Below are 27,408 nucleotides of genomic sequence, written 5' to 3'. Positions count from 1 at the left end.
TATATAAGTATGGATAATTTGTACAATCAACCCATATATTTAATTAGTCTTCTTTTGATCACTTAATTAATCCTAGATTAATTCCTGATCAATACTAATTAAATAATCTTATTATTCTTATTATTAATATACTAGAACTTATAATATATTAATAACCATAAGTGTCTTATTTCTCTCATTATATTCTATCCAAGTGCATGATGCCATGCAACCCAAATGGACCATGCCGGGTCGGGTCAAGTCTTACCAATTATAGTTATGGACTTAGACATTAATCCAACAGTCTCCCACTTGGATAAGTCTAAAACTATTATTGCGTATGACTTCAAGAACCGACCGGCAATCGTAGCTCTCAAAAGCTTCTGTCGTACTTTTACCTTGTAGATGAACTCTGACCTTTGTCAATGACTTGTCCATTAGATAAGGGATCATATATCCATTCTAGATATCATATGGACTGAGACATGGATTATAATCATTCTCTCTGTCCATTTGTTGTTTCCCGATTTCCAATTTATGACGACTGACTAATTGAACAAATCAAATGAGTCCTGGCCCGGTCGAGCACTTCCATTTGTCATCATCAAATCATCGAGGGGCCCACAGATATCGCTTTTATCCCGAAGGTAAAAGGAATGGATAAACTTTGACTCATATGGCTTGTTCTACTACTTGTTGAATCATACACAAAGGCACGTTTTATAGCACCGAGTTACCAAATGCGTTTTCGTGGAATCAATGTACAACCAACTCATAGTAACAACTCATATCTCTAGGTTTGAAGAATATAAGATATTATCGTCTCATGATCACTCGTGATAAAATCCATGAAATGATTCCAATGAGCGCGGGTTGAATCCAATACTCAGAACTTATGAGCACTCATGAGTGTTGTAGCCCTTTGTCCAACACCTTAGACCTCTACAAGCGAACCCATGACAGTCTTAATTCATATCTACTTCGAACATATGACCAACTGTGGATGGTTTGAATAACTTAGTCATTCTGGAAGGATAACCCAGTTTATTCGGGAAGTCAAAACATGCAAAGTGAAACACAATAATAATTGAATCCATTATGGTATCAAAACCTATGAACATAAATAAAACACCTTTTATTTATCACCATATGATTACACATTATTCATTATATACTGTTTCAACTATCAACTTTATTCTTGAATTTAAAACAATAGTTGTCCCATGCTCCAAGCATGTACACTATGTTTTCTAAACACTAGTCATGCCATACACCAAGTATGCATACTATGTTTGTCTATGATCTTTACTTTGTGAACTAGATCCATTGAACATAACTTCAATGATTCTCTTTTCACAGATCCAAATCCATACTGCAAATGCAAGAACTCTAAATTCATGTGATTTACTGAAATCTGTTAGATTCTAAAGTTATATGCATTGATCCTCTTGTAATGATTATGCACAAAGTTAGAAAGACTTGAAAACAACCATTACAGATCATTCCAAAGGAGATCAGCTACTTAGAAACATCCTTCTTACATTAAGTTTCCTAATCTTAAACAGATTGAAAATTCTAACTTTGAAACATTTCAAGATTCCATTTTGACTATCACTTCTGAACAAGAGTTGCCTCCTTACAGATTATGTCAATATGGTCCTTCCAGAATTATCACTATACTTCCAACTGTCCATGAGCAACCAATCTTTGGTAAACCTTAGATTGTCCTCGATAATTGTTTAATCCTTTTAGTCATATCCAGTTCTAAACCTTTTCCCTTCTTAATGCCCCAGACTTTTGGAAAATTTTAGAAAGGATGAATATAGCACATGTAACAACCCGGAATTTTCTATCGCCGAAAAACCCGTTCTACCCGTAAAAATTTGCCATATATCGATTCGTTCCGATTTCATTTTGGGTTAAATTATTTAAACTTATATGTTTATTTGATACTAATGAGTGTCCAAACCCCTTAGGAACTCATGAAATTAGCCCATAATATTTATTTCAAAAATTTTAGAAACGTCCCCGCCAAGTTACGGAAACTTAATCGAGTGCGACCAAAAGCCCCGTTTAATGGCGGTATCGGGTAAAATTCCACCGCATCCATGTTTTGGGAAATATTTAAACGTGTTCAAGCTATCATTTGAAGCTTTTTCCTTCTCTCTCTATTGTCTCTCTAACCTCTCTCCTAAATTCAAGTTTATGGGTCCAAACCTTAAATTTAAGGCTTCTAATCACCAAGGTACCTTCCCTAACTTGTTATGCAACCTCATTAGCCTTTAAATCCGAATTTAAACTTTGATTTTGGACCTCAAACATGATTTTACGGCCAAGGAGCATGCTTGGGCCGTAAACTCATGATAAGAGGTTTTTTTATGCCTTTAAACCCATCCTAAACAATTTTGGGAATTAGATTTGACTATATGGCTTACCAATTCGGACTTAGAACACCCTAATCATAATTTTTGAAGAGTAAACATGAGTTTACTGCCCAAGAACAAGCTTGGGTCGGAAACTCCTCATTCATGGGGAGTAAACTCATTTTCTAGTGTTAAAAAGCCACATAACTTCACCAATAGCCTTGAAATAAATCTTAGAATCATCTAAAAATAGTTTGGGGACCTTAAAACATACTAAAAGACCATTTCAAGGAGTTCACGGCCATGAGGGGGTTCATGGGCCGTAAACTCCTAAAACCATGTACAAAGTCCCCTAAAAATCCATTCAAGGCTTATAAAATTAGTTAGGAATCACATGTGATTGTTTAAAGACCAAAACTTAAAGGAATTGAAGTGAGGGGGGAGTTGACGGCCGTACACTCCAAGTTTACAACCGTAAACTCCAATAAATGGTCTTTAAGTGAGCCTAAAATCATCCTAATGCCCTAGATAGAATCCTAGCTAAATTATCATTGTGTTTTGAAACCATTTTGCATCCAAAAATACCACCTATGAGTTCACGGCCGTGAACTCATGTGGGTGTGGTGTTTAGGGCCGTAAACTCCGTAAGGAGTTTACTGTTGAAGTCCCAACACTATATCCAAGCCTTATGTGTCCTCAAATGCCACCCGGGTCCTTCCAAACACTTGTAATGGGGTGTCTCCGCAACTAGAAGTGTATGTCCCTAACAAATAAATAATTTAAGTCCTAATTAGATACAAATGTGTATCATTTGATAATCCATAGGAATCTTGTGCATTTGCAAACCCAGAACGGACGTTTAGGATCCAAACGGACGTGTTCCTCAACTGGTGAGTTCATACCCCTACCCTTTTACAAATGTTTTTCAAATGTTTTCAGGGGGGATACAAGCAAAAGTACAAGGAAATCTTGTACTCAAACTTATTATTTTTCAAATGTCTATATTTTGTATGTTTTTAATATCAAAAACTGTGTTTATCAAATAGTTCGAATTACGAAGTTAGCATTCAGACGAATCATAGATTTCTTGATAAAATGTTACAATCTAGATTATGTTTCATAATCTACGAATAATTCATACTAATCATCTTTTAGAACGAATACGAATACGAATACGAATACGAATACAAATAGTATTAGGAGTAGGATTAGGGATAGGAATACGTCTGTGAATACGAATACGAATACGAATACGAATACGAATACGAATACGAATACGAATATGAATACGAATAGTATTCGGAGTAGGATTAGGGATAGGAATACGACTGCGAATACGAATACGAATACGAATACAAATACGAATACGAATACAAATAGTATTAGGAGTAGGATTAGGGATAGGAATACGACTACGAATACGAATATGAATACGAATACGAATATGAATACGAATACAAATATGAATAGTATTAGGAGTAGGATTAGGGATAGGAATACGACTGCGAATACGAATACGAATACGAATACGAATACAAATACGAATACGAATACGAATAGGATTAGGAATAGGACTTGGAATACGAATACGAATACGAATGCGAATGCGAATACGAATAGGACTACAAATATAATACGAATACAACTATAAATTATAACTATTAATATGATTAAGAATAGGAATACGAATACGAAGACACGTATCTAGGTACACTCCAGTGTAACACCATTAGGATATCAGAATACCTAGTTAGTACAATAAGTACGAATGCTAATCAAGAATTACATCGAAATTCAGTAACTAAACTTACTTTTAGGAAAATTGAGATTTTCCAGGGATCATATTTAAACATAATCAGAACCGTGTAACCTAACAATCAATCAAGCATTAGTTTTAAGAAAATATGGGATTTTCTTGGATAACAAACTTTTTGAAAAACCAAAGGAAACTCGTACATTTTCACAAAACAAACATCTTATGAACTCACCAGCTTTATGCTGATTTTCAAACTGCTTGTATTCTCAGGTCAACATTAGACAGGTACCTAGCGATCCTTTTGGAGAAGACGGAGCGTACATAAGACTTGTCTCTACTTTTGTTCATATATACTATGTATTACAAATGTACAACTTTACTTTTGAACAAATGTAAACTTTGATATGTAATGTAATTGTTGTTTACTTTGCTTACTATGTGCATTGGATTTGATACTCAACGTGGAGTCCGCCCCAGAAATGTTTCCGCCTTAGGTTTTCGGGGTGTGACAGATTGGTATCAGAGCCCTTGTTTATAGTGAATGGAGTATACCAAACCTTACATGGTATAAAAATATAAACACTAAAGGGCCTAAGTGCTCTGAACTAAAAGTAACCTTCAAAGTATAAGTATTTTCAAAAGTATACAAGTATACCTAATCATCAAAATCCGTAACTACTAGTAGAACAAGACATAAGTAAATGGGTGTTGTGCGCTGCGGTTAAACCTGGGCAGTTATGTAGTCGTGTCTAGGATCAATATAGCCTGGCCAATGATATTCATTCGTGACACGACCAACATGTGCTTGGGAGTGACTGTGGTGTGCGACATGCCTAAAACTTACCCAATACCCAAACAATGAGCTGTCGTTGCAACGAGACTAGAAATACTATGGGATTATTTCTCGAGCCAAATCCGTTATAGAATTCCTCATCCCAGCGTTGATCCTCAATCATTCCTTTAGTGATAAATTATCTGTTTTGATAACTCCTTCCTGCTTTATCGCTTAATAGAATTCTATGTCCGTCATAAAGGGATATCTCTTGTATCATATCTCTTGATTCAATTCGGAGGACTTACCATCCTCTCTTTCCTGATCTTATTAGATAAGGATGCCTCCAAGAAAGAGACCCAACTCAAAGACCAACAACAACCCTCCTCCAACACCACCTTCTCTTCAAATCGACCTGGCAACCCTTCAGTCAGTTTTAACTGTAGCATTCTCAGTAGCCATGTCACAAACGAACCCCGGTAGTTCAGTAGGTGGTCCCTAGCCTCAAAACTAGGAAGGTAGCCAGGGACACGGAAAGGAGTGTTCCTATAAAGACTTTAAGAATGCAAAACCCACATTCTTCGATGGCACTGGAGGTATCATTGCTCTAACTCGGTGGTTAGAGAAGATCGAATCTATCTTCGAAATTTGTGCCTGTTCAGAATCCGACAAGGTGAAGTTTGCCACCTGCACTCTCACCAATAAAGCTCTGACTTGGTGGAACGGCCGAGTCAAATCTCTAACTCTACCTGTAGCCAATGCTATGGGTTGGGAAGTTATGAAGGAACTTCTGCACGCAAAGTATTACCCTCGGGGTGAAATTCAGAAGCTGGAACATGTACTTTGGAACCTAAAGATGAAAGGTTCCGACATCGCTGCCTACACATCCAGATTTGATGACTTAGCGCTTCTTTGTCCAGGGATGGCTACCCCGAAAAGTAAGAAGATTGAGAGGTTTATCTGGGGAGTAACCCAACCAACCAAAGGGAACGTCTTAGCTGCGAAGCCGGCTACATACGACAGCGCCAAATGCCTAGCGCAAATCTTGATCAACCATAGTGAGGACGTAGAGGAAGCAGCTACCACTCTTGAGCCTACATAAAGAAGTGGTGAGAAAAGAAAGTACTGGGAGGCGGGGGAGAAATGTCAGCCTTCACAAGAGTTCTCGAAGAAACAACAGATGGTGGCGGTCCACGTTGCCACTACCCCTGCTATTGTTTCTGTTGTAGGTTTCCCAGCCCAAGCACCTATCACCGGATATGACGGTGTTCTCCCGTGGTGTAACCAGTGCAGTTACCACCACTACAACCCCGGTCCCTGTCGTGTGAAATTTTGCAAAAATTATGGCTAAGAAGGTCACCTTGCACGGAGTTGTAGAACACCAACAAATCAAGCTTCCGGAACGGGCATCAGTCAGGCCTCTTATGGTTGCGGTAAAGTCGGTCATTATAAGAGAAACTGCCCCAATGCAGCAACAATTGGCAACACTGGAAGAGTCCTAGCTATAGGACAAGGTGAGGCAGCCGCCGAACCCACAGTTGCCTCAGGTATATTCCCTTTCGACAACCCTTCTGCTTGCAATCCTTTTTCAATTCTAGTCTTGAAAGATAAACTGTTAACTATCCATTCGAATCTCTTCATAAACGTAGTCCTCAATTAGTAATCGAAACGTCCATCGTCAAGGTAGCCAACAATGAGAAAAATGGCGTGTTACATTTTGGAACACGTATCCCAAGGAACATAGAACTTTTTGAAATCCTCATTAGGATTGATTCTGTAGTCTACAAACTTCAATTACCCTCGAAACTTAGTAACATTCCTCTGGTTATTCACATCTCGGTCTTTAAGAAGTATCTAGCCAACGAAACCAAGACGCGTCCCGATAGTGACGGTTCGCTGGAACGTCAAGCGGAGACCTGATGCCACTTGGAAGCGTGAAAACCCGAAGCAGATGACCCATCCACATCTCTCTTCTTTCCATGATCTGTATCTTGATCTTTGAATTAAGGGACGAAATTCCCTCTAACGGGGGGGATAATGTAACAAACCGAATTTTTCCATCGCCGAAAAACCCGTTCTACCCGTAAAAATTCGCCATATATCGATTCGTTCCAATTTTGTTTTGGGTTAAATTATTTAAACTTATATGTTTATTTGATACTAATGAGTGTCCAAACCCCTTAGGAACTCATGAAATTAGCCCAAAATATTTATTTCAAAAATTTTAGAAACGTCCCCGCCAAGTTACGGAAACTTAATCGGGTGCGACCAAAAGCCCCATTTAATGTCGGTATCGGGTAAAATTCCATCGTGTCCAAGTTTTGGGAACTATTTAAATGTGTTCAAGCTATCATTTGAAGCTTTTTCCCTCTCTCTCTACTCTCTCTCTAACCTCTCTCCTAAATTCAAGTTTAAGGGTCCAAACCTTAAACTTAAGGCTTCTAATAACCAAGGTACCTTCCCTAACTTGTTATGCAACCTCATTAGCCTTTAAATCCGAATATAAACTTTGATTTTGAACCTTAAACATGAGTTTACAGCCAAGGAGCATGCTTGGGCCGTAAACTCATGATAAGAGGTTTTTTATGCCTTTAAACCCCTCCTAAACAATTTTGGGACATAGATTCGACTATATGGCTTACCAATTCGGACATACAACACCCTAATCATATTTTTTGAAGACTAAACATGAGTTTACTGCCCAAGAACAAGCTTGGGTCGTAAACTCCTCATTCATGGGGAGTAAACTCATTTTCTAGTGTTAAAAAGCCACATAACTTCACCAATAGCCTTGAAATAAATCCTAGAATCATCTAAAAATAGTTTGGGGAACTTAAAACATATTAAAAGACCATTTCAAGGAGTTCACAGCCATGAGGGGGTTCATGGGCCGTAAACTCCTAAAACCATGTCCAAAGTCCCCTAAAAATCCGTTCAAGGCTTAGAAAATTAGTTAGGAATCACATGTGACTGTTTAAAGACCAAAACATAAAGGAATTGAAGTGAGGGGGGAGTTGACGGCCGTAAACACCAAGTTTACAACCGTAAAATCCAATAAATGGTCTTTAAGTGAGCCTAAAATCATCCTAATGCCCTAGATAAAATCCTAGCTAAATTATCATTGTGTTTTGAAGCCATTTTGCATCCAAAAACACCACCTATGAGTTCACGACGGTGAACTCATGTGGGTGTGGTGTTTAGGGCCGTAAACTGCCTAAGGAGTTTACTCTTGAAATGCCAACACTATATCCAAGCTTTATGTGTCCTCAAATGCCACCCGGGTCCTTCCAAACACTTGTAATGGGGTGTTTCCGCAACTAGAAGTGTATGTCCCTAACAAATAAATAATTTAAGTCCTAATTAGATACAAATGAGTATCATTTGATAATCGATAGGAATCTTGTGCGTTTGCAAACCCAGAACGGACGTTTAGGATCCAAACCGACATGTTCCTCAACCGGTGAGTTCATACCCCTACCCCTTTTCAAATGTTTTTCAAATAGGGGGGATACAAGAAAAAGTACAAGGAAATCTTGTACTCAAACTTATTATTTTTCAAATGTCTATATTTTGTATGTTTTTAATATCAAAAACTGTGTTTATCAAATAGTTCGAATTACGAAGTTAGCTTTCAGACGAATCATAGATTTCTTGATAAAATGTTACAATCTAAATTATGTTTCATAATCGATGAATAATTCATAATAATCATCTTTTAGAACGAATACGAATACGAATACGAATACAAATAGTATTAGGAGTAGGATTAGGGATAGGAATACGACTGCGAATACGAATACGAATACGAATACGAATAGTATTAGGAGTAGGATTAGGGATAGGAATACGACTGCGAATAGGAATACAAATACGAATACGAATACGAATACAAATAGTATTAGGAGTAGGATTAGGGATAGGAATACGACTGTGAATACGAGTATTAATACGAATACGAATATGAATACGAATACAAATATGAATAGTATTAGGAGTAGGATTAGTGATAGGAATACTACTGCGAATACGAATACGAATACGAATACGAATAGGATTAGGAATAGGACTTGGAATACGAATACGAATACGAATGCGAATGCGAATACGAATAGGACTACAAATATAATACGAATACAAATATAAATTATAACTATGAATATGATTAAGAATAGGAATACGAATACGAAGACACGTATCTAGGTACACTCCAGTGTAACACCATTAGGATATCAGAATACCTAGTTAATACAATAAGTACGAATGGTAATCAAGAATGACATCGAAATTCAGTAACTAAACTTACTTTTAGGAAAATATAGGATTTTCCTGGGATCATATTTAAACATAATCAGAACCGCGTAACCTAACAATCAATCAAGCATTAGTTTTAAGAAAATATGGGATTTTCTTGGATAACAAACTTTTTGGAAAACCAAAGGAAACTCGTACATTTTAACAAAACAAACATCTTATGAACTCACCAGCTTTATACTAATTTTCAAACTGCTTGTATTCTCAGGTCAACATTAGACATGTACCTAGCGATCCTTTTGGAGAAGACGGAGCGTACAGAACACTCGTCTCTACTTTTGTTCATATATACTGTGTATTACAAATGTACAACTTTAGTTTTGAACAAATGTAAACTTTGATATGTAAAGTAATGGTTGTTTACTTTGCTTACTATGTGCATTGCATTTGATACTCAATGTGGAGTCCGCCCCGGAAATGTTTCCGCCTTAGGTTTTCAGGGTGTGATAGATTGGTATCAGAGCCCTTGTTTATAGTGAATGGAGTAAACCAAACCTTACATGGTATAAAAATATAAACACTAAAGGACCTAAGTTCTCTGAACTAAAAGTATCCTTCAAAGTATAAGTATTTTCAAAAAGTATCCAAGTATACCTAATCATCAAAATCCGTAACTACTAGTAGAACAAGACATAAGTAAATGGGTGTTGTGCGCTGCGGTTAAACCTGGGCAGTTATGTAGTCGTGTCTAGGATCAATATAGCCTGGCCAACTATATTCATTCGTGACACGACCAACATGTGCTTGGGAGTGACTGTGGTGTGCGACATGCCTAAAACTTACCCAATACCCAAACAATGAGCAGTCGTTGCAGTGAGACTATAAATACTATATGAGTATTTCTCAAGCCAAATCCGTTATAGAATTCCTCATCCCAGCGTTGCTCCTCAATCATTCCTTTAGCGATAAATTATCTGTTTTGATAACTCCTTCCTGCTTTATCGCTTAATAGAATTCTATGTTTGTCATAAAGGGATATCTCTTGTATCATATCTCTTGATTCAATTCGGAGGACTTACCATCCTCTCTTTCCTGATCTTATTAGATCAAGATGCCTCCAAGAAAGAGACCCAGCTCAAAGACCAACAACAACCCTCCTCCAACACCACCTTCTCTTCAAATCGACCTGGCAACCCTTCAGTTAGTTTTAACTGTCGCATTCTCAGCAGCCATGTCGCACACGAACCCCGGTAGTTCAGGAGGTGGTCCCCAGCCTCAAAACCAGGAAGGTAGTCAGGGACACGGAAAAGACTGTTCCTATAAAGACTTTATTAATGCAAAACCCACATTCTTCGATAGCACTGGAGGTATCATTGCTCTAACTCGGTGGTTAGAGAAGATCGAATCTATCTTCGAAATTTGTGCCTATTCAGAATCCGACAAGGTGAAGTTTGCCACCTGCACTCTCACCAATAAAGCTCCGACTTGGTGGAACGACCGATTCAAATCTCTAACTCTACCTGTAGCCAATGCTATGGGTTGGGAAGTTATGAAGGAACTTCTGCACGCAAAGTATTGCCCTTGGGGTGAAATTCAGAAGCTGGAACATGAACTCTGGAACCTAAAGATGAAAGGTTCCGACATCGCTGCCTACATATCCAGATTTGATGACTTAGCGCTTCTTTGTCCAGGGATGGTTACCCCGAAAAGTAAGAAGATTGAGAGGTTTATCTGCGGATTAACCCAACCAACCAAAGGGAACGTCTTAGCTGCAAAGCCGGATACATTCGACAGCGCCAAATGCCTAGCGCAAATCTTGATCGACCATAGTGAGGACGTAGAGGAAGCAGCTACCACTCTTGAGCCTACAGAAAGAAGTGGTGAGAAAAGAAAGTACTGGGAGGCGGGGGAGAAATGTCAGCCTTCACAAGAGTTCTCAAAGAAACAACAGATGGTGGCAGTCCACGCTACCACTACCCATGCTACTGTTTTTGTTGTAGGTTTCCCAGCCCAAGCACCTATCACCGGATATGTCGGTGTTCTCCCGTGGTGTAACCAGTGCAGTTACCACCACTACATCCCCGGTCCCTGTCGTGTGAAATTTTGCAAAAATTATGGCCAAAAGGGTCACCTTGCACGGAGTTGTAGAACACCAACAAATCAAGCTTCCGGAACGGGCATCAGTCAGGCCTATTATGGTTGCGGTAAAGTCGGTCATTATAAGAGAAACTGCCCCAATGCAGCAACAATTGGCAACACTGGAAGAGTCCTAGCTATAGGACAAGGTGAGGCAGCCGCCGAACCCACAGTTGCCTCAGGTATATTCCCTTTCGACAACCCTTCTGCTTGCAATCCTTTTTCAATTCTAGTCCTGAAAGATAAACTGTTAACTATCCATTCGAATCTCTTCATAAACATAGTCCTCAATTAGTAATCGAAACGTCCATCGTCAAGGTAGCCAACAATGAGAAAAATGGCGTGTTACATTCCGGAACACGTATCCCAAGGAACATAGAACTTTTCGAAATCCTCATTAGGATTGATTCCGTAGTCTACAAACTTCAATTACCCTCGGAACTTAGTAACATTCCTCTGGTACTTCACATCTCGATATTTAAGAAGTATCTAGCCCACAAAACCAAGACGCGTCCCGATAGTAAGGGTTCGCTGGAACATCAAGCGGAGACCCGATGCCACTTGGAAGCGTGAAAACCCAGAGCAGCTGATCCATCCACATCTCTCTTCTTTCCATGATCTGTATCTTAATCTTTGAATTACAGGACGAAATTCCCTCTAACGGGGGGATAATGTAACAACCCAACATTTTCCATCGCCGAAAAACCCGTTCTACCCTTAAAAATTCGCCATATATCGATTCGTTCCAATTTTGTTTTGGGTTAAATTATTTAAACTTATATGTTTATTTGATACTAATGAGTGTCCAAACCCCTTAGGAACTCATGAAATTAGCCCAAAATATTTATTTCAAAAATTTTAGAAACGTCCCCGCCAAGTTACGGAAACTTAATTGGGTGCGATCAAAAGCCCCATTTAATGCCGGTATCGGGTAAAATGCCACCGTATCTAAGTTTTGGGAACTATTTAAACGTGTTCAAGCTATCATTTGAAGCTTTTTCCCTATCTCTCTACTCTTTCTCTAACCTCTCTCCTAAATTCAAGTTTAAGGGTACAATGCTTAAATTCAAGGCTTCTAATAACCAAGGTACCTTCCCTAACTTGTTATCTAACCTCATTAGCCTTTAAATCCGAATTTAAACTTTGATTTTGGACATCGAACATGAGTTTACGGCCAAGGAGCATGCTTGGGCCGTAAACTCATGATAAGAGGTTTTTTATGCCTTTAAACCCCTCCTAAACAATTTTGGGACTTAGATTCGACTATATGGCTTACCAATTCGGACTTAGAACACCCTAATCATAATTTTTGAAGAGTAACACATGAGTTTACTACCCAAGAACAAGCTTGGGCCGTAAACTCCTCGTTCATGGGGAGTAAACTCATTTTCTAGTATTAAAAAGCCACATAACTTCACCAATAGCCTTGAAATAAATCCTAGAATCATCTAAAAATAGTTTGGGGACCTTAAAACATATTAAAAGACCATTTCAAGGAGTTCACGGCCATGAGGGGGTTCATGGGCCATAAACTCCTAAAACCATGTCCAAAGTCCCCTAAAAATCCATTCAAGGCTTAGAAAATTAGTTAGGAATCACATGTGATTGTTAAAGACCAAAACTTAAAGGAATTGAAGTGAGGGGGGAGTTGATGGCCGTAAACTCCAAGTTTACAACCGTAAACTCCAATAAATGGTCTTTAAGTGAGCCTAAAATCATCCTAATGCCGTAGATAGAATCCGAGCTAAATTATCATTGTGTTTTGAAGCCATTTTGCATCCAAAAACACCACCTATGAGTTAACGGCCGTGAACTCATGTAGGTGTGGTGTTTAGGGCCGTAAACTCCCTAAGGAGTTTACTCTTGAAATCCTAACACTATATCCAAGCCTTATGTGTCCTCAAATGCCACCCGGGTCCTTCCAAACACTTGTAATGGGGTGTTTCCGCAACTAGAAGTGTATGTCCCTAACAAATAAATAATTTAAGTCCTAATTAGATACAAATGTGTATCATTTGATAATCCATAGGAATCTTGTGCATTTGCAAACCCAGAACGGATGTTTAGGATCCAAACGGATGTGTTCCTCAACCGGTGAGTTCATACCCCTACCCTTTTTCAAATGTTTTTCAAATGTTTTCAGGGGGGGGGGGGATACAAGCAAAAGTACAAGGAAATCTTGTACTCAAACTTATTATTTTTCAAATGTCTATATTTTGTATGTGTTTAATATCAAAATCTGTGTTTATCAAATAGTACGAATTACAAAGTTAGCTTTCAGACGAATCATAGATTTCTTGATAAAATGTTACAATCTAAATTATGTTTCATAATCTACGAATAATTCATATTGATCATCTTTTAGAACGAATACGAATACGAATACGAACAATATTATGAGTAGGATTAGGGATAGGAATACGACTGCGAATACGAATACGAATACGAATACGAATACGAATACGAATACGAATACAAATAGTATTAGGAGTAGGATTAGGGATATGAATACGACTACGAATACGAATACGAATACGAATACGAATACGAATACGAATACGAATACGAATACGAATACGAATACGAATACGAATACGAATACGAATACGAATACGAATACGAATACGAATACGAATAGTATTAGGAGTAGGATTAGGGATAGGAATACGACTGCGAATACGAATATGAATAAGAATACGAATACGAATACGAATACGAATACGAATACGAATACGAATACGAATACGAATAGGATTAGGAATAGGACTAGGAATATGAATACGAATGCGAATGCGAATACGAATAGGACTACAAATATAATACGAATACAAATATAAATTATAACTATGAATATGATTAAGAATAGGAATACGAATACGAAGACACGTATCTAGGTACACTCCAATGTAACACCATTAGGATATCAGAATACCTAGTTAATACAATAAGTACGAATGGTAATCAAGAATTACATCGAAATTTAGTAACTAAACTTACTTTTAGGAAAATATAGGATTTTCCAGGAATCATAGTTAAAAATAATCAGAACCGTGTAACCTAACAATCAATCAAAGATTACTTTTAAGAAAATATAGGATTTTCTTGGATAACAAACTTTTTGGAAAACCAAAGGAAACTCGTACATTTTCACAAAACAAACATCTTATGACCTCACCAGCTTTATACTGATTTTCAAACTGCTTGTATTCTCAGGTCAACATTAGACAGGTACCTAGCGATCCTTTTGGAGAAGACGGAGCGTACAGAACACTCGTCTCTACTTTTGTTCATATATACTATGTATTACAAATGTACAACTTTAGTTTTGAACAAATGTAAACTTTGATATGTAAAGTAATGGTTGTTTACTTTGCTTACTATGTGCATTGGATTTGATACTCAACGTGGAGTCCGCCCCGGAAATGTTTCTACCTTAGGTTTTCGGGGTGTGACAACACATGTAATCGATCCTATATCCGAAGCATATAGGACACGATTCATGATGTCTCACATAAAGACTAAACCAGTCTTTTGCTATAAGATTTCCATTTCTATTTGCTAAGTTCTCATAATTCAGATTATGAAAAGGAATGCCGTAATCATAATCAAATTTTAGAACGCAAATAATGGACCCATATACAGAATTTCCTTATGTTGAGCCATTCCAACTTGAAATTCATATATATATATATATATATATATATATATATATATATATATATATATATATATATATCCTTGACTAAATGATTAAAGCCTCATGATCTAAGCTTATAGATTTGAGATGAAGTATAATTTCCTCTCCCTTAATTATAGCAAAACAACCTTTTCCCAATTGAAACCTTTTGTTTTCTATAATTAACATTGCTAACTTGCTATACTTATCATAATTATCATTCTCCCACTAACATGATGATTATTAGCATAACACTTATGCTCCCACTAGCTCTGCCATGTTCTCAGAAATCAGCTGACTTTCATACCAATGTTCAAATTTCTGATACCAGATTGTTTTGATAAAACTTTATCAAAATCATACACCTTCCCTTAGATAGCACACTTGTGTGTCTACACAATTATGAAGATGGATGCCATAATCATAATGGTTAGACCTTTTTGCCACTTCTCACAAGTCCAGGTTAGTGTGTCGGTAAACCACACACGCTCCACTAACGACTTTGAGAATGCAAATATCACAATTGGTATCTAACTAAAATCTACTTAGTGAAAGTGTTTCCTCACCATCATTTTCATGAATCGGAGAGAAACCTTATGACACTTAGATTTAATGGTGTATGTGTTCTTATCCATGTGAATTATCAAAACCATAGTCACAAGACAAGGATAATGACTAATCCAAACTCATATGGACTGAACTCAATCTTAATTTCTTGCCACCTGGCAGCTCAAGGGCCTGTCATTACTTCCAAGTTGTTGTGCAACCAATTGAGAACTCTAAGAACTCATATGCAAATCCAACTTTAATTGGAATGGGCACAGAATATGTCAACACGATAGGTTGTAAACCTTAAGTCGTGTGCTAGTGAAGAACTTCAGGTTCTATTCTTGATTAGTTCTTGAGACTTTCAAGACCTTTAAGATTCCCACTATCCTCTTGACCTATAAGACTCCCTTGTCAAACATCCAAGAGATAGTGTGGATTCTAACCAAGACAAACACTTCACACAATTGGCCTAAGTTGGTCTTTGTTTTATCCAAAACATCACAACTTACCAATTTCAAATGTACAAGAGTAAAAAACTTTTACTCTTACATTTGACAAGTGTTTTAAACCTTCTTTGAGACATGTCACTCAAGTTACAATCTTGGAGTATGACTCTAAGAATTGTTTTTGGAACGAAGTATGAATCATCTTCTTGATTCAACCACTTCAACAATTCATAGTTACTCTTCTTAGCTATAAGAAAGCACTTAGGGGATGAATTGTGATAAGGTATCTAAATCATTAAGATGATCATAAAAACTGATACGAAAGTACTCTCCCATCTTTTCAGATTTGAGAAACTTCTATCCTTCTGCCTTATTGGATTCTTCTTATTCGCTCTGCCTTACATTGGAACCTTTTTCCAATGTCTCAAAATTACACTTAAGCTTGTAAGTATAACCATATTTACTGAACTTTAGTAAATTATGACGAATAATCTTATTGATCTTTTGTGGTGGACTTGACCAGTGCACAAGAATGTGTACTCGATCCCTTAGTCCTTTACTTTACTCACACATCCATGTGAACAAGTAATTAGTCGTAATTTTCCAATACTTGAAAGTTCTCTTTCATCATGCTGTTCAAGTTGCATGATTCCAAGTTCTGGTCCAATTGAGACTTGGGTGATGAGAATCTTTCCTTATTTGGTAAATTTATACATTACCACAAATGAAGGAATCAATTTCATATTTCCACTCTTGCTATTAATAGAATCATATAAGCAATAATTTTTTTTCCTCAAATGCCATTGTAAAGATATTTTAAAATGAATAAAATCAAAAATTTTCTTTTATTTTAAAACTACGAGGAAAAACTTATCCTTACAATCCATATGAAAACTTGTTGTTATCTATTCCTAAGCAATATCTCATAACTCCTAAGAAGTAGCTCAAGAATCCGATCTTCAAACTATGCGATAGAAATCCATCTATGCGATCAGATTCAGCATATTCTTTCTTTAAGTTTCTTCACTTTTCTTTGATTCTTAAAACATTACCATGTGACCCAGTCATATCATGTATCAGGAATCTCAGAATAGAAACTTAACAGAGTTAGATAGTGGACTTTACCTGAAGTAGAGTCAAACTTATTGACATTAACCTCCTTAGGTAAATTTGCCAGCTTTGCAACCAATGCCCCTTCCTTTGGCAATATAAATATATGGGCCATTTGATAATGGTACATGGGACTATCACAGACTTAGCTTTTCTCTTTACCATTTGTTCAACCGAGTTTACTATGGCCGATCCCTTTCCATTGGGAAGAGAAAGATTTTCTGGATTTCTTGTGTCACTATTGTCAATGTCCATCAAGTTTTAAGGAAGTTGATCTTAACAAATAGATAAGATCATTAAGGGTCTTGTCATAGTCTGTTTCATAGGTGTTCCAAAAGAACTCACTATGTGACTTAGAAAGTAGTTGAACCACCAACTTTCTCAAGACTTTGACACCATTCTCTCCCCGCTTGTCAATATGTGACTACATCTCCAAGATGTGATCACACATAGACCTTGCCTTGCCAATAGGGCTTCAGTGATTTTAAACTTTTCAAGAACTTGTGGGTTAGGGAGAATAATTGGAGGAGGTGAAAGAAGTATGATTTCCAAGGGACATCATCTTCATTAGGAAAGCTTGTTTCATGAGATTTGGGAAGATCATAAATGTCTAAACCAAACATGTTTTGGGAGATATTCAAGATAGTTGATCTAAAGTCCTTAATATGACACCCAATCTAAAATATTAAGGCTAGGACCCAACAAATTATTTTATAACTTAGAAGAGGGATGCCGTAATCCAATCTATAAAATATTTGAAGGTAGGTGAATGACGATTCACCAATTTCCACCATGAAAAATGAAATAGTAATTAGGTTTTAATTGGTTTTGAAACCTAGATCTTTGAGATTCATTGAACTGTTCAATGGCATGTTTCAATCTCGAGTGTGCCCTTCAGGTTTTGTGACTGGGATGCTGAGGATCACAAAACAAGGTGTGAAGTAACCATGCAAATTGCTTGGTACCCTTAAGTGTTTACCCCTCAATCGATGTGTCGGTTAACCACACACGCTCCATCGATAGTATGATAAACATTAAGTTACCTTTTGCCTACCTTGTTAAATATGAGTTAGTGTGCCGGTTAACCACACACGCTCCACTAACCGACTTAAACAAAGTGCAAAGTGTAATTTCATGGATTAGCACCTTATTCACATTTTCCTAAGTAACTAAGATTGGGTATTTATAAGAGTTTAGTTACTTAGTATTTATCATTAACACTTTTAATGAAGGGAGAATTCTAGTCCTGTCAAACCCGTTCGGCTAACGGCCCTCCACCAGTCAAGCAAGCGGTGGGTGAGAGTGGACACCCATTAAGTTGCCATTTTATAGGCAACAACCTTATACCCAACTTATAGACCGGCTTCGTGAATGAGGCGTACTAGCGGTAAGACTGACTTTACTCTTGTACATATATATATATATATATATATATATATTATTAACTTATAATATTATAAAGTATAAGGGTTGAATTTTAACTTTTAAAATTCTAAGGGCTAACTTGGAATTATAGTATTCATAGGAGAAAGCTTTACAAATTCCAAAACTTGAGGGCAAGTTTTGTAACTATTCAAAACTAATTAATTCCATAACTTATGTGTTTAAAGTAGTTTTAATCCAAAAACTCTTCAAGTTCCATAAATTGAGGACAAGTTATGGAAGACTTTAAACTAATAAAAGAATTAACTTTTCTTTATTTTATAACTTATGGAATTAAATAAGGTTACATTTTATTTATTTATTATTTAATGAAGAGACTCTTGGTCCTCCATAACTCGAGGACAAATTATGGAGTCATAAAACCAATTAATTAGAACAAGACTCTTCATTTTGTAACCTTTGCCAACTTTTATGAGTTTTATGAAACTTAAATGTGACTTTTCATATAACTTGAGGACAAGTTACATAAACACATTTTAGAATCAACTCTTAGATTAATTTGGATTGAAAACAACTATTTCACTCAATTTTCTATTAATCTAAGCAACTCATAAGAACAAGATAATTCAAATCAAACTTTTTCATGTAATTAGTCTAAACCTTAAACTAATACAAAACATGAATCTATTGATAATTATCTTTGAAATTGAATTAGCATGAACATTACCGCATCAAAAACAAGTTAATAAGTTCAAAAACATCTTAGGGTAACGTTCATAGTCCAATTCCAACCAAAGAAGTCGAATTTATGCTGTCTGGGGGTCCAACTCGGCGAGTTGGATGCTTTTTGCCTTGGACTCGACAAGTCCATTCATAGACTCGGCGAGTCTGCTGGGCAGACAACATCAAAACTCGATTTTCAGCTCCATTTGCAAGTATAACAAAAAAACAAGCCTAGGCTCTGATACCACTGTTGGGTTTTGAGCATTCTAACACTCCTAAGTGTACATGCAACCCTAAATACCTTGGATCAATGTTTTCTCTATTATACATGCAAATATGAACATCCAAGGCATTATCCTAATCTAGCATACAAAACAATGACTATAGCAAGATAAATTACATACCTCATTGATGTAGAAAGTCTTCATGAAGCTTGAGTGCCTAGTGCCCCAAGTGTGACACCTCAAATGGTTCACACAACACCGAATACACTTGGAATAACTTGAGAGAATTCTACACTCATGAAAATCGGCTAGCCCTTTCTTACTCTCTCTAGTCACTAATTTTGGTCAAAAATAAGATGATTATATAGTTAGGGTTACACCATGTAAACCCTAATTGACATGGCCTTTCATTTCCATGATCCATGGGTACAAACACACCATGGAGCATCATATGGGTTTTAGCCCAACTAGATAATCCATGGAGCATTAGCCCACTATATAAGTATGGATAATTTGTACAATCAACCCATATATTTAATTAGTCTTCTTTTGATCACTTAATTAATCCTAGATTAATTCCTGATCAATACTAATTAAATAATCTTATTATTCTTATTATTAATATACTAGAACTTATAATATATTAATAACCATAAGTGTCTTATTTCTCTCATTATATTCTATCCAAGTGCATGATGTCGTGCAACCCAAATGGACCATCGCAGGTCGGGTCAAGTCTTACCAATTATAGTTATGGACTTAGACATTAATACAACACAAACCCCTTGCATGGGCCTTACCCTAGTCCCATTAAATTACTCTAGACCATTTGCCTTATCTTGGATAGCCTATTTAATAACCCAATCATCAAGGCCCAATAGAAAGGTCCAACAATAAACCCAAGTCAAATTAGGGTTTCACATAAAATGATGATTAGGGTTAAGTTTCCTACTTAACCCATTAAAGACTTAATCCATGGTTATTATTTGATATCTCAAGTTATTAAATAATTCTCGTGTGTGTGACCCGATTAATCGTTAAAGTTAAGTTTTCATTGGCATTAGGGTGTTCCAATCCAAATATTAGCCCATTTATCAATTTGTTGGCCTTTTATGACAATTAGGGCTTTATTGGGCCTAATAAGCCCACTAAAATCTTATTAAGCCCATATGGGTTTTATTGGGTCCATTAGAGTCCATTAAGCTTCATTGCGCCCATTAGAGCTTCTTTGGGCCCATTAGGGTTTCAAGCATCCCCAATCGAGTCAACTCACAAGACAAGCACACCGCTACCCGACACGGCGGCCGGTGGCGGTCACAGGCGGCAGCCACCACCCTAAGGTGGTGATTTTCAATTCCTTTTATTATTCAAATTTCAGATTATATTTTGCAAGGGTAATCTCAACTAAACACACACAACCACTAAGACACATAGACACACAGTGGTTCATGGCGGCAGGCACCACCTTATGGTGGTGGCGGTGGCAATTCTTGGTTTCCGGCTAGACCCACGCACATCTCACGCATCTATACCCACTAAAACATCATAACATGCACACAGCCACCCTTGTGGTGGCTGGTGGCGAAAGAAAAGGTGTGAACTGCAAAAACCACCATGGTTGGCTGCCATGGTGGTGCCCTTGTTTTCCGGCGGCACAAACACTCCACATACAAACATTAAACATAAACGGATAGGTATTCTGCCAAGTACATACATGTGTGAAACTCACATCCAAACTTAGGCTTCCACACGAAACCGTAGCCCTAACGACGACTAAAAGATGGTCGGAATGGCAGACTTACCGGAGTACAGAGAAAAAGCGTCGTTCACGACTGTATGGACCTTGGCGAACGTCTGCTAGATTGAAATGGCACTGAAAAGAAGGAGGGGGAGGAGTGGCCGCATCGATACGAGATTGGTATCTTCTCCAATGGACGACAACAACATCCCGGACTCTCGGATCTGGCCACCGTGTTGGCATCAACAATGATGCTCTCGATGCTGTTGGTAGTCGCTCCGACGGCTGGCTTCGGTGGATTTCCGGCTTCACATGTGAAGATGCGGAGGCATAGGCGAAGGGAGACATAAGGAGGGTGGCGGCTGCTCCAACGATTAGGGTTAACGTTATGGTGAAGGTGACGGGCTTAATACCCGCTCATATGCACACCTTTGCTCATATTACATTTCCAACTCCTCAAAGACCATTATTTTTAAATAATTACCACAGAGCCCCTATCTGCATAAATAATTATAAATTGTGTTTGAAAATTACACTTTTAACCCTCGACTTCTAAAATGGTGGCAATTAGCTATTCGAGACCATCCTTTTATACATAATTATTTATTTAGGGCTACGAGTTCTCTATTTCTTTATTTCTTTATTTAATAAATAAACGGGTGTTACAACTTTGTTTTTCAAGACTTTTTCCATGTTTTTTCTGGAGGGGGGGGGGGGGGGGGATTCAGGGTAAACACAGAAAAATTACGTTATAACATAAACGTTTAAATACATTTACTTACTATTTTACGAAAAAGTCTTAAATACATGAAATGGCTTTAACACTAAACTTGTTATCTTTTAAATGAAAAGTTTTGATTAAAACATAAAACTATGAAAAACGAGTAAAAAATACGCAATATTATCCTTACAAATACACACACACACACAAACACACACACACACACACACACACACATATATATATATATATATATATATATATATATATATATATATATATAGGGTACAAATTACTTACTATAATAATCTATATAAGTATAATATGAAACTTTACCATCTTTGTAACCCGTTGATCAAAGGGTATAATTATATAAAATACATATATAATTATTTTATGTCATTTTATTTATTATCCTGGAAAAAGGGGATAATTACTTATACAAACGTTTTCAGTATAAAAACACGTAAATTGATTGAATAAATTTGTGAGACATTGTCTTCATCGTACGTACCGAGGTATAAACGAAATTCCTTTTTTATATCCCGAGTCTCTTGTTGGAGAGTGTGATACTTGTGTATAGATCTATACGGGACTAATGATCCCACACCGTAACTCTTACCTATAGTAAGACCGGCTGGTTATGGGTGACAAATGCCTTAAACAATTTGACGCCGGAAGAACATCGCGACATGCAACTTCATCTTTAGCACAATTATGAAAACTCACATGGGGAAATGACTATACGTTTATTTTACACAAAAACTCATTTCTTCAAACGGTTTTACACACAAATAAAACTGCATATTACTATTTTAAGTATGGAAATCACTAGTACATTCCAGTCTTAGAACATTGAAGACTACAACTCATTTCCATGGAAAATATTGGATTTTCTAGAACAAACACCATTATTTTACAAGTAAACAATTTACAACTCATTTTATGGAAGATATCGGATTCCTGTAAACAAACACGACTACTTTACACGGAAAGGCTTACAATTATTCAAATGAGAGGTCTTACTTTACAACGGTTGGACTCAAAAAAGAGCTGCGTCTTAGATCCAAACCTAACCTTCTGAAATTATTTGGTTCGCATAACTTGTAACTTGGTGTATTCGCCCACTAGTTAGCTGAAGTTAGTTAGAACCGCTAGAAGCACAAATCAAGCAACATTTGTGTTTCAGGCAACAAATCAATCATACCCTAATCAGGCCATCCTATTACTGCAAGTTAAACACTAGCATGAAAGTCTACAAGATCAAACAACAGGATTTTAAGGCGTCTCTCCTAGAAGAACCCTATCCCTAACTAGCATGCAATTCACATATTCATAATCAATTCATAGCATATAATAAATATGGGTTTCTTGGGGAAAACTTACTTGAGTTCGGCTGATTGCATGCATCACACATCTTGTATTTTATTAAAGTTCTAAATTAAAAATGTTTTTCTTATGAAAATTATCAAACCCTTGATTTGATTTCAAAAAAACAGGAGAGTATGTCCAAATCCCTCAAACCAAGGCTCTGATACCAACTTGTAACATCCCAAAATATGACTAAAAAATTGAAGTTTACCAAATTCACTAACATAAAACATCATTGATTCCAAAACCATTAAAAAACAAGATAGTTATATTGTTTAATTAAGAGAATCTATAGGAAAAAATTATCAGAGCATAAGTCCCAAAATCTCTACTTGTGGAAATAATAGTGTGATGCGATATGATCAAGGCGACCACTTCCCCTTCGAGCTGGAAGTACCTGAAACACAGATTATAACAGTAAGGACAAAACTTAGTGAGTTTCCCCCACAATACCACATACAAAGAAAATATATACCAAGCATATCCGGGTGTTGGCCTACCCCCTTCAGTCTATTTCAACCGGATACTGCCGAGCACATCTGGGTGCTCGACCTGGTCTATTTCAACCGGATAATGTCGAGCATATCTGGGTGCTCGACCTGCCCCTTTGGTCTATTCCAACCAGATACTGGGTCTCTTTCACCCCTACCACTACTATATGATATCACCCATAATTCATATAATCATCAAATAATACATGCACAACCGACAATCATCATGCCTTATCATAACTAGTGGGCCGACCTTGTTGCCTTCGACCAACGACTTTTATGAAAGGAGACTACCTTAACTATGAATGTCAAATCGTACTCCTCAGATGACTCGGGACTCCTCTCCATATAGCACAACAAATTTCCTAATTAGTCATTGGATCTAAACCTGACCCCCAAGGTCTAAACCTTAACTCATAACATAAGCAAGGTTCCCTAATGTTTTCCCTATTGGGCCTCTTCCTTTCGAGTCCCAACTTTCAAAATAAAATGTCCAAGTCTAACCAACTAAGCTTTAGGTCCCAATAAGGCCCAATACTAGAAATCCTAGGCCTAGGCCTAGAGGCCTTATGTGGGATTAAGGCCCAACAATTCCAGGCCCTAAATCCTAAGGCCCAAAAACCACCTTTTGACCCACTACATGCATAAGCACGACATACTTCCTTGACCAGATATGGGAGGTTGACCCAGTATGCACAATGTACCAGTCAACCAACTTAAGAACTTCATTGTGACTTAATTCGTTAAGTCCTAATATCCAAGACACTGATCCAGGCCCGTAAAGACATCCTAAACCATGAAGTTATAAACTTCATGCTTTTGCATGCATGGATGGGGATTAAGACACAAGTTAAGTCCATAAGCTCACTTAGTTGCTATCTAGCACTTGAATGGTTAAGGCTAAACCATCATGGTCCAGTTTTAATGGCTTCAAACACCTCCAAGAGCCTAAAAGGACAACTCATTTGGACTAGAACTTCTAAAACTCAAGGAGTCTCAACTATGGGACCAAAATATGACATAAAACACCCCAAATATAGATCTAAGCATGCAATGGTCAAGGGTAAAGCCTTATACCTCAAATGAGTCAGAAATGATGCCAAACATCTAGATCTAGAAGCACTCCTCACGTCATTGCTACTTCTTCAAACTCCTATTTCTTCAAAATCACTAAGTATCACCAAAAATGCTCAAAGTAAGCTCAATATGTATGCAAGACGCTTAGGGTTCATGTTTAACACTTTAGGGACAATGGAGGCTGAGAGAATGAGGGTTGGGAGGGACTTAAGACGTTTAAATAAGGTGCAAACCCTAAAATTTTGGGTTTGCATCTGGCCAGCAGGGGCTTCCCTGCTTTTCCCCTCACTAATGTAGGTCGTGTGTACACTATATACACCCAACCTACGACCATCCTATAACAACCCGTTATTTCAAGTTAGTAAAAATCGAGTCCTGTAACCTCTTTGAGAAAAGAATTAGAATATCATCGAAAAATGAAGTATTCAAAAACTCTATTTGGAGTACACTATGTGGTAGTTATCGTCTTAAGGTTTCCAAACATATAAATAACACAAAAATCTGAGTTATAACGAAGAAGTTATGATCATTCTAAGTTTTCCGACAAAAACCGGCAATACGAAGTTGCGTAAAAATGCAAAGTTTCAATAAAACACTTTCCGACCTTAGGTGTCTAAATGAAAGTCGTATATATCGTTAAACTACAAACATGCATAAAAAGAACGCTCAAATCGGACATCGTATGAATAAGTTATGAATTTTTAAAGAAATTCCTTAATCACGTCATTTTAATAAATAAATAATAAAAATAATTCCGGAATTTGCCAACGGAATCTAAATAAAAGTTGTAGACCGTAGTCTCACCTTCGCGGGGATATAAAGAACGCCAAAAACGGAGTTCGTATGAAGGAGATATAAATTTTCGAAGTTTGATAAATAATTTATATATAATTTTTATTAAAACTTCGGTATTATCCGAAGGGGAGTCAGCGTCCTCATCCGAGGTACGCGCTGCGTACCCCTGTACGCCCCGTGTACCCGAGGAACTTGGCCTCAAACCATCCACGTCGCCCTATGCGAGGCACCCGACCCGCCCGTCCGACCCGCCGTCCCATCCGACCCGACAGCCTGAGCCGTCCCATCCGAGGCCGAGGCAGTCGAGGCTTCGGTCACGCATGACGTACGTGTACGCGCTGCGTACGAGCGTACGCCCCACGTACGAGGCCTCTCAGGCCCCCCTATAAATAGCATGCGAGGGTTCCCGGGAAAATGGCCCATTCTCTCACCTTTTGCTTGTGTTTTACCTCGTTTTCCGTGCTCGCACTACCCCGAAGCCCTAGTCATTTTGTGCAAGTCCCGAAGGTCGATTTTACTCCCGAGGAATCCCGAGATTTCCGAGGAAAATCCATTTCCCGAGACGAAACTCTGCCCGGTTTTCCATCTTGCTATCTTCAAAGTTTCAAGTGAGTTCATACCCCTTTCAAACACACTTTAAATACATTTAAATGCTTTTATACTCTTTTAGGGGGGGGGGGGGATACAAGTAAACATACGGTTATTATCGTGTATTTTATAAAGTTTTACCTCACTTGTTTTATCGAATAAATCACTTGGAACTTATTTCTATTATGGAAAACTCTTGTCATACTTTGTGTGCATTAGACATTATACAAAGTATATAATGATTTCAAAGTACCTTTCACTGTTAAGTCTTTTTATACATTCTAAAAACTTATGATTTTGCTTTGTCAAACATTGTGAAAAAGGATAAACTTTGCATACAAAACTATCACTTTAATACCGACTTAGTTGAGAATCCATGAGACGTGTATATCTTCAAACGTTACTTTTCTTTATTAGAAAGTAATGCTGCAAGTCCTGTCTATAACCAGAGTCTCCCGTTCGGAGAACGTGTCAAATGTGTATAGATCTATACGGGAAGTCATGATCCTGCACCCTGAATGTTAGCTACAGTCCATCTTTTGGGGTGACAGTTGTCATAACGCTGCGACGCCTGAAGAACGTCGTTACAGGCATATTATGTTTAGTATGGTTATAAAACTCATCGAATATACAATTATTATGGTATTATGCTTTTATGAACTAGTAGCTATTAAAGCTATTCTTCATCTAACAAATGCGATCTTCGTATAGCTTTATTATATAAAACTATGACACAACTTTTGAACGTCGGTTTCTTGCAAAGTTTTGGTCTTAGAGACTGCCATTTATGTTAGGAAAATAAGGGATTTTCCTGGTGCAATTATTTACGACTTATAACACGAACATTCATATGCATTTCATACTTTTATAAGAAAATAACGGTTTTACTTGGGAAACACAACAACTCGTATCTCAACCATTAGGGAAAATATGGGATTTTCTGGATTTAATACATTCACTTTCAACAAAACAAATCACAACTCTTTACATTTGAAATGCTGCGTTTTCTGGAAAATATACACCCATTTTGGAATGGCATCCAATTTTTCTAAACTACTTATGAACTCACCAACTTAATTGTTGACACTTTTTCTTTGGAATAACTTGTATTCTCAGGGAACCGCTAAGCAGGTTTGGGAATCAACTTTTGGGATTAACGCGCTGGCGTTAATTACTTCTTTTGAATGATGTTTATGTATTTATCTTTTGAACATGTAATGAATACAATTATGTAAACATCTTGGAAACTTTAATATATA

The sequence above is a fragment of the Lactuca saligna genome, chromosome 4 (assembly GCF_052625555.1).
Source record: "Lactuca saligna cultivar CGN05327 chromosome 4, ASM5262555v1, whole genome shotgun sequence".
Classification (NCBI taxonomy): domain Eukaryota; kingdom Viridiplantae; phylum Streptophyta; class Magnoliopsida; order Asterales; family Asteraceae; genus Lactuca; species Lactuca saligna.
Note: the sequence above shows the minus strand (reverse complement) of the source record.